Genomic DNA, 10778 nt, shown 5'->3' with positions numbered 1-10778 from the left:
CACTGGCACTGCTACATGCACCAGTGCAGTGGTGCGTGTAGTAGTCTTAGCGCACGCATACTTTTTCTTCGACAAACAAGGGTTTTGCCTGCAAACTAACTTTTCACACCAAGCTGGGGGTCGGTATAGTGTAGTTTCTAGACGTTTTTATTTCGTCTTTATTTCTCCGAGTTGAAGTAAGCAGAGTGAGAGCGCATACCCAGTGATTGCGACGCCCGAATCGCAACCACTGGGTATGTGCCCTCACCCGGCTTAGCGCAATACAGCGGGCTTCTGCCCAATACACAAGTTGCAACTCAGAGAAATAAAGACGAAATAAAAACGACTAGAAATAAAGACTAGGGTCGGTAACGCCTGTCGCTATTGGGGCACTGAAAATACCAAACTTATCACAGTTTTTGCATTTATTTCATGAAGAATTCATCAAACCTGCATACAACTTTATATGTACACGTTGCTAGAGATGTCGGCAATACAGTAGGATTCAATGTAAGTTGTAATATCGTACATGGTTACCATGGTAACCGGATGCCTACAGGTGATTGGTAACCCCCAAAATGCCTCCTACTAACTGCTGCAAACTTTGATTTTTTTTAATTTTATAGACGCAATTTAAAAAAAAAAACTTTTTATTGACTATTGCAAAAAAAAAAAATCTTCTGCTGCCAAGGCAACTAGTATTATCCAATTATGATTCAGCTGTCAATAACTAAAAAACTAAAGCTCATAATTTCAAAAAGCTCAATGAACATGTCCTTCCTTTTGCATATTTTGTGTACAACTTATGTGAAGAATATACTGAAGCATTCTCAAGTTACAGCAATATTTGTACACAAAGGCATAATAAACGGCCTTTGAAAGAAAGATATCATTTTCGAATAGTAAAATGCATGAAAAAGTTGCATTCGTCGTACTTTCAACACATATTTGACTTCAAAGTACATAGGCAAATGTAGCTTTTAGTAATGTATGGACACAAATTTCCCTTAAAAATATAGGTGAATACAGAGAGCAAAGCCAATCATATTCTAATGTTAGCTCTTTTGAGCATTAACAGAGCGATGGTTATGCAAAACAATCCTGGAAGAGAGAGGAGGAAAGCAATAATTGTTCATGTTCGTAAAGGAAGTTTATTCAAGAATGCAGATAAATTTCTTTGTAAAGAAGGAATACACACATGCGCTGGATTATCCACCAAAGAATTAAACGTACTTTTGTGTTTGTTAGCTTTTGTAGATATATATATATATATAAAATAAAATGAAAAAATCATGATATGTAAATTTGTATCAAAACGTGCAGTAATGAATTAATGCTAAGGAGACAATGAGGGAAAACTCTTTGGCGTCTTTTCCCTTTTATCCAGGCTAATTTAACAGTGTTGAGGTAGGTCTACAATGGGTGATTTGCACGAAAGGCAAAAGAAACAAATCTGTCTAAAATTCCAGATATATAATGTATATACATATATATATTTTTTTTTTTTGGGGGGGGGGGGGTAGGGTTACCAATCACTCGTAGGCATCCCGTTGGTTACCATGGTTACCATGTACAATATTATAACTTACAATGAATTCCACTGTTTTGCTGACATCTCTAGCAACGTGTATATATATTGTTTTATGCAGTTTTGATGAATTTTTCATGAAATAAGTGCAAGAACTGTGATAGGTTTGTCATTTTCAGTGCCCCAATAGCGACAAGCATTACTGACCCTAGTCTTAATTTCTAGCCGCTTTTATTTCGTCTTTATTTCTCTGAGTTGCAGCTTGTGTATTGTGCAGAAGCCCGCTGTATTGCGCTAAGCCAAGTGAGGGTGCATACCCAGTGATTGCGACAAAAACGGTTGTGGCGTCGCAATCACTGGGTATGTGCTCTCACTCTGCATACTTCAACTCGGAGAAATAAACACGAAATAAAAACGTCTAGAAATTACACTACACCGACCCCAGCTTGGCGTGAAATATTAGTTTGCAGGCAAAAACCCTCGATTGTGACCTAAAAAGTCTGTATGCGCTAAGACTGCTACACGCACTACTGGCATTGGCGCCTGTAGCAGAGCTAGTGGTACGTGTAGTAGTCTTAGCGTGCGCAGACTCTTTCTCGAAGAATAAGGTCTTGTCGCAACTTAAGTGGCCTGTAAAATTTTATTGATACCACAATTTGGAGTCACATACTACCTAGGGGTGTTCCAGAGGGTCCAACCGACCACCCCATGCAGTCAAACCTTTTCTGCGGGGTGGGTTGAACGAAGTCATTTTTTCTGGGTCCCTGCGCCTTGACTACAAGCCTTGCGGCTGAATTTTGTATCTGTTTGAGTCAAGGAGACATATTTATATAATATTGGATGGCCTTGAGGTTAATACAAGAAAATATTGGACGAGCTATGCACAATTATTATACATACAAGCCACTTTTTCGATACCATAAAACCATGTATCAATATTCCTGCAAGGGGTTTACTTAATGACGTACAATATTGTTAGCGTAATACCTGTCCTATGCATTTTACATTACCCGTATCAATGGAGAAAAGGAGTACAATATTGTTTCCAATATTGTACTCTGCTGTCAATATCGTACTCAAATGTTTCTTTATACGCGCGCGAGCGGTATTGCATCCTCGCGTAAGAAAGTGCAGTGGCATTTCGCGATGAGGTTGAGAATGCGCGCAGGGGTTGAGAAATGCGCGATAAGGTTGAGAAATGCATGCCATTACCATGCGTAGATACACGTACGTATACAAGTTGAAAAGTTAGATTTTGTAAACAATAAATTGGTGAGTGAAACCCTTTTTCATTTTTTTTTTCTTTTTGGAAATTGAATGTGATGTTGTAGTGGAAAGTGGTTTGTATGTATAATAATAATAATAATGGATTTCTTTCGTGGTATATCAGATATATTGCATTCATCAACATGAATGCAATATATCTGATATACCACTCAAGTGCATGCAATATTATATAAATATTGGACGAGTTGAAGGCGAATCCAATATTTTGCTTAGCGAGTCCAATATTTCCTTGTATTGACCGAAAATAGGACACCCAATATTATCATTATTATCCTACAGAGGATTTTAGCAAAGAATATTTTCACTTACCCTTTCTGTATCTTGAGTGCTGTATGGTCTCCTACTGTACATGACCCTGACATGGGGTATAGTACATACACTCTTCAGTGCAAGTTACTTAGTAATCCACTTCATTCCCAGAGAAAACAGTTATCTATGTATTTTGATGTACATTCCAAAGGAAACTTACATCAACGTTGAACTAGGCCAAAACAAATCTTCTGTTCTTGAAACAAGTCTAGTAACACAATATAAACACAGAATTTTAGAAAAAAACCCGATATTTTAGTTAATTGATGATTGACCAATCACAGACGTTTTTACTTCATATTTGGGTCATCTCGTATATCTCAACCAATTACGGTGCAGTTTATAAAAACTGGGGAATCCCCCTCTTGCCGTCCAATATTTTAAATATTGGTCGCCTAGGCAAAAAATATTGGTAGAGTTCAACAAACTTTCTAAGTGGGTTGGAGGTTATGAGGTGCGTCGACAAAATAACACTTGTATTTGGGCTGTAAAAATCCTCTGTATGGATAATAATCTGTGTTTTTATGCACTGAGAGCAATTTGTACAAGTGACAAAATATCTTGTATACATTTTTTTTAGAGTGATATCACATGAAAGAGAAGTTGTTGGTTTTTTTTTTATGGTGAGAAATGAACTGAAGTATTACCAAACATACTTCTCTTCTGTCCATTATATCATCCAGTAACATTCTGTGCTGCAGGTTTATTATGGCCAACAGAGTATAAAAATTGTTTTAAGAGTATCACAGTTCAAGAATAATGAATAAAGTTTAGTGATTCTGTGCAGAATTGTGGCATGCCACAAAAAGTTTGATATCTAACCATAATGAATGAAAATCTGTCAAGAAACAGAGAAAATGTAATTTAGTTTCACCATTGAGTAGATGTATTGGAGGGTTTGAAATCAGTATTCCTAACTTTGTGTACATACATGTATTGCAATGTGCTTGCAGTGTGCAATTGACTAGGATGCAAGTACAATCTTTTATCCTAAATATGGCACAGTTAATTAAAACAGCCATATAGGCTGTATCTGCAAAGAGGACACTTTCCCAGGTCAATCTCGGGCACTGGAACCAACCATGTTTGGTCTGGACTTTTCCACATTATGGCTGAAAAGGACAGTCTTTAGCTTTATTTCAGTGACCCTTTACCTCAAGGAATTTTCAAAATTTTCAATCAGTACATCTATGCCTCATGTAGCCAACATTGGCAAAGTGTTAAGCTCCACAATCCATGTTGGCTTTCAGTTTTTAGAATCGTGTTAACAAGATCTGTAGTGTCCGACCAAAACACAAGATTATGCATCGGGCAACGTCTAAGTTGGAGGCATAATAAAATCTATCAAGAAATGATGATATTAAACAAATTTTCAATCTCATTTGATTTAACAAAAAAAGGACTGTACAGTTCCGGTTGAGGTGAGGATTTAGGTTTAGAAAATTTTTTTTTAGTGAGATGAGAAACCTCTTTTTAAAAATGAAAGAGCATGTAATTTCAAGAAGGATTCAACGTTTATTTGATGAAAATTGGCCTTGAATGGTCGAGATATCGAAAAAAGCGATCATAATAAAATTGACGTGCCACTACTTTTATTAGGATCTCTTTGTTTTACTTTGTTTTTATTTAGATATCTCAGCCACTTCAAAACAGATTTTCATCAAATAAACTTTAGATTCCCCTTAGAATTGTAAGCTTTTTAACATTTCATAGAGTGGTTTCTAAATATCTTGCAAAATGTTACAAGTTGAATTCTCATCTCAACCAGCACTGTACAGTCCCTTTAATAAATGGTCTCACTTTTTTAACTGTTGAGTGGTGATCTGTTTTCCATGTTGCTTTACTAAATATCACTCTATTTTACAACAACTTTGTATACAACAAACAAAACAATGACACTCCAAACTCTCATGATATACATGATTGATTTATTTCACATTCGTTACAAAATAATAAATAGAGGCAACATCTTTTAAGAAATTGCAAATGCTGTTTGAGACAAAATACATACTTTTTTGAAAGAGTTGTTACTAGATTTACCACCACATCTGAAAGATATACACACACTTACAATCATGTTGGGACTGGAAATGAATAGATCATACTCGTGGGAAGTACTATGGGATATCAAGCAAAACTTTGGCTGTCTGTCAAATGTCATTCAAATTGACCAATCAGAATGGAGTACACACAAACCTGTGATTGAATTTTATATCAACAGAATGCTAAGGTTAAATTAACCACCAATAAGTCCCATGGCAAACATAATGAGGATAAGTTCGAAGTACAACTGTAGTTTGATCATCAAAATGAGACTAGCAAAATATTGTAGTTATGTTTACTAAGGTAAGATTATGTACGTTATGGGATAATCTATGATGGTATATGTAAGGCGCTTAGAAACTCTGTAGTAAGGGTAAAAATGTTTTTTTTATTATCATTGTTATTATCATTACTATTATACAAATTCAAATTCATGTCAAGATGTTTTGGTTGCAACTGATTGACAAATTGCCCTGAATTGAAGTAAATAAGCACTGAATTGATCAGTGTTTCAGTAGTAGCCATGATAAAAACCCAACACTAAAATCAACACTTGCTGTCGGGCGGAAGCTCGGTGGTCTAGTAGAGATGACGTCTGTCTGGAGATCAGGAGGTCGTGGGTTTGAATCCTGCTCAAGTATGCATGCCAATGATTTTTTTTTCTTATCATGGCTACTACTGAAACACAGATCAATTCAGTGCTTATTTACGTTAATGTAGGGCAATTTGTCAGTCAGTTGCTACTATACACACGTTCTCTTCTTCTTCCTTTTCTTTTTCTATGAACACACTATAATTATATTGCACACAAATTCATAGTGTTTGGGTGGCGCTCCCACTGTCATGGAAATGCTAGACTTGGTAGCCAGTCCCTTGTTCACCTGAGGGCTAAATGACAATGGTGATTGGTCAATTCCAATAGTGTAATCCCGTTTCCAAGAGAAATAGTATTGCCACAAAGCAAGCAAGATGACCTTTGAACCTGTTGGTCTCTGTCTTTTTGTACCTGTCGTAGTTTAAAGGACAGATACAACATATATCAGTGCCATGATACCTCCATTTACCTCCATTTGTAAGGTGTCATTCGGTTTCAAACGTACAATTAAGGCGGAACCTCTCCGCCACATCACAGTATGATTATGGTGTTTTTTTCAACACAAACACACAAGACATCTTAATTGTGACCTTTTGTACATTCATAAACTGCTGAAACTGTAATTTCATCTTATTTCTCGTGTTTCACTGCATCAACTAAATCTGGCTATATGTTCAAGGACGGTTCAAGTTCCCTTAATCTAAACTTGTGGATTTTTACTCCCTTGTTCTACACAGTAGGTGTAAATCCTATGTATTATGTGTACACAGCTGTAAGAGGCCTGTAAAATGACCACTATTTGAGGGGCCAATTATGGCCCATGGTTGGTCCACTTTTGTGGTCCTCTACATTTTAATGGTCACATTGCACTACCAGTGCAAGATATCTGGTACACATGGAACATATTTTTAGGATTCATATTTTATGAATACTTTACTCCCTTCCACCAAAGACAAAGTAGAAGACTCCGGGGGGAAATATATATATATACTGTAAAACGAGGAATTTTCGCGTGCATTTTAATTTCGCGAATTTCGCGAGCGCCAAAATTCGCGAAATTAAAATGCACGCGAAAGTTTTTGTCTACACTACATGCATTGAACGCCAGTGGCAATTCGCGAAAATTTCATGCCACGAAAAAGGCTGTCGGCTCCAATTCGCGAAAATTTCATGCCGCGAATATATCATGTTTTACAGTATTTACAGGGTATACTCATGCAATATACAACACCACACACAAGGCAAATGCTTTTGTGCAGAAAATGCTTTTTTGCAACCAACCCAGTTGGAGAAAGGATTTGAACCCTGATAAAACACCAGCATTTTCAATCACACGGAGCAAGAAAAACTGAAATGCACTGAACATGACTACAAATATTGATGGCAAGGCTTTTTAATATAACTAGCTCTTGCTCAATGCTGGACAAAAAGATTCTTGAGACCCCACCAGTTTAACTGGTTTTGAATACTGCTAATATAACAAACCTCTCACCATTCTTGGAGAACAAAATAGCTTCTACATAGATCGGTGTTGAGTCAAATAAGCACACTTAACCCCCAGGAGTGGGATGTATCACACACAGCTCAAGTAGAGAAAAGAAATTATATGTACCTTGCACAGGAAATGAAGTATGCAACAAGTTAAAAAAAATGATCATATAAAGAACTTCTATACACAAACTTCTAAACAACCAGCACAATAGTATATCTCTAAATAAAGTAATCATATCTGCTTTCTCTGGTGGTTTTCGTGAGGTATTTCAGAGATGATGCTCAACAAAAACATGCTCACATATGGAAAGAAATAACCGCAAAGCAATTCCATCCAATGGAAAAGTTCATCAGCAACAAAGAGAAGAACAAAAAAGAGTAAGCTAAATATGGCTGGGAAGCACATGTAGAGGGAACAAGGTTTGTGCAAATAATACACTGTATACTGGACGAGTGTGGTATTTCATCATTTCGTTCCCCACCCCCCCCCCCAAAAAAAAAAGGTACATCACACCATTCTCCCTCTCCACTGGATGTAGGGAGGGGGGATGGCATAACTGCCCCTTCCACTGCTAAAACTACATGTACAGCTCCTCAGTCCTGTCCAGGAAGCTCTGTTTCGTTTCAATATAATCTATACTAATATTTCTGAGAAAACTCAACTCGAGACCTGATTTCTGTTTGACTTCACATTTCCCCCCTTTGGCATGGCGAAACGATGTCACAATCTTTTGAGTTGCATTGCCAGAGGTGACCTTTTCCCCACTTTATCTTGCCTACTGAATCATTTCAGGGCCAAACCAGAACATTGCCTGCTCTGTCAACAGTCACCACGTTGGCTGGGCTAATCATCATCGTCTCGTCTCATGGTAAATAAAACCAAAAATTCTCTTCAAGAATCTTGCAAAGAGGAGGCGTGGACTTCCTGCTATATGATACTGTATATGCCATATATTTAGCGTGTCTAAATTTTTCGTGAATACAGACTCCCCCCCCCCCCCCCCCCCCCCCCCCTCGATTTTGGCGAGTGGTTAAATTCTCGATCATGGAGTCCTGTACTGAATGGAGAAACGTAAGAGTGTGTCACATTCACATCGGGATCAAAGTCGTTATTTTTGTGTGTCTTCAACTTCACGAATAGCACCTGACTCACGAAATAAAAAACCTCGCGAAATATCTGGCGTAGACACCAGTGGGCATTGGTAGTGCTCTTATTACAACAACTTGAGAGCGATGTGGAGTTGACCTTGAAAAAATGAACGTCATGAGACTGACAAGAAAAAAAGCTTTCAATCACGCTAGGCGATGTTTGGTTTTGAGCATTCTTCGAAAGAGGCTGTGATATGTCCTTGAAAAAGGTTGACTGAAAAGCTCTACTGCAAAAGTGGAAATCCTTGCAAGTTTAAGTTTTTCAAGCTCATTCGGGTAAAATATGAATTTTGCATGTTTTGTTGAATTCCACAGAACCAAAGACATAAGATATTTTTACATATTACAAGCAAAAATATTTGTTAACTTTTGTTTTCATGCCAGTTTCATGCTGCGTGGAATGTGCAAAAATTTCCACTTTAACATTATCTCGAAACACAGACCTGAATGTGTATGCACTTTATTTCATGCATAATGCCTAACAGCAACAGACTCTTATGATTCATTGCACCACTCACTACCCACCTAGCTGTGACCTGCACAGCCTTTTCATTGTCACTCATGGTTGTTTCGTTTAAAAATGGTCATAAAGATAATCTTGTGAAAGGACGGCACCATAACAGACAAAGGCCACTATGATAAGACATGGATAGAAATGGTCGACAGTTCGTCCCAAGATGTCTGCATAAAGTGACTACACGTTAAACATCACATAGCTAGCACACTCGGGACATCTCTCAAAGTATGTATGACTTCACAATGGTTGCAATAAATTGGTTTTCAATACTAGTATCGGGACGAATTAATACTGATTCATATAAAAATCTCCCAAAGGAGATCTTCAACAAGCACTCTGCCGAGTCAAATTTTTGCATGATTGACAAAGTCCCTGGGGATAAATTCACTATTGAATTAGGTTCCTTAACCCACTGAAGACTGTGTCCCAAGTATACTCAGGCAGGTGCCTAAGGGAAATGCGTGTTGTAGCAAAATTAGCCCGTCCTCAACGGGTTAATAACTCCATATAAGCACACATGGCTGAAGACAAGGTGTAACTCCACAAATTCAATGTGAATGTCAAAAATACTAAAAATATGAATGCCCATGTTCCTTTGCACTGGACTATTAATCAAGAATTAAGGATTTTATTTTAACCCTTCAAGGGAAGTCTTTACACAGCTCCCCCTTACTCTTTTCGTGTTGGGCATTCATGTCCAAATTGACCGAACTAAAAAGAGCAATGCTGAACGAATGGAACAGTGAAACTTTCATTCAAATAAAAAACACTGGATTACATGTTGTCATAATCCTGTTCCTTGAGTTGAGTTTGTGTAAGAACTGCAATGTATTTAGGAATACATTTGACAGATGGTCAAATGTGAAATAATTGAGAAAGTATCTTCAACCGTTTTCAATCCCAACTAGAAATGTCGCTACAGCGACTGGTTATACCCCCGTCAAACAACATTTCATAAGCTTTGGTCAAAACAACATTTGATAAGCTTTGGTCAAAAAACTGAGGAAGTAGTTAAATCCGCAAGATCTTTCCTTGATCTTCTGCCATTAATATGCCGTTACCATGGCAACGTACTTTCGGGTACTGTCGAAAAATGCGTCTTGCACATCTACAACCAAAGGCACACGTCTGTACCAAGTTTCATGGAAATTGGGCAAAAACTGAGGAAGTAGTTTGCAACACAAAATTTTCCATCATTTTGGCTCATAATATGTGAGCTGTTACCATGGCAACATACTTTTTGTCACTGTCAAGAAATGTGTCATGCTGACCTATATCCTAAGACAAACATTCAATATGAATTCCATGAGAATTGGAAGAACACTGATGAAGCAGTTTTGCCATGAAGCATTTTGCCCTATATTTTACCAATAACATGCCGTTACCATGGCAACGCACTTTTTGCCACTGCGGAAATATGTGTCTTGCACATTAACAAAATCAGATGAACATCTGTACCTAATTTCATAAAAATTGATCAAAAACTGCGGGAGGAGTTTGCGACGCAAGATTTGTACCCATTTTTGCCCATAATATGCCGTTACCATGGCAACGTACTTTTGGGTACTGTCAAAAAATACGTCTTGCACATCTACAACCCAAGGCACACATCTGTGCCAAGTTTTATGGGAATCGGTTGAAAACTGAGGAAGTAGTTCGCGACGCAAGATTTGTACCCATTTTTGCCCATAATATGCCGTTACCATGGCAACGTACATTTGGGTACTGTCAAAAAATACGTCTTGCACATCTACAACCCAAGGCACACATCTGTGCCAAGTTTTATGGGAATCGGTCGAAAACTGAGGAAGTAGTTCGCGACGCAAGATTTGCAACGGACCGACCGCCCGACCGACCGCCCGACCGCCCGACCGCCCGAC

Source organism: Diadema antillarum, unplaced genomic scaffold (assembly GCF_040938485.1).
Source record: "Diadema antillarum isolate AM-2024a unplaced genomic scaffold, OU_Dant_1.0 seq00002109_RagTag, whole genome shotgun sequence".
In the NCBI taxonomy this organism is placed as follows: Eukaryota; Metazoa; Echinodermata; class Echinoidea; order Diadematoida; family Diadematidae; genus Diadema; species Diadema antillarum.
Note: the sequence above shows the minus strand (reverse complement) of the source record.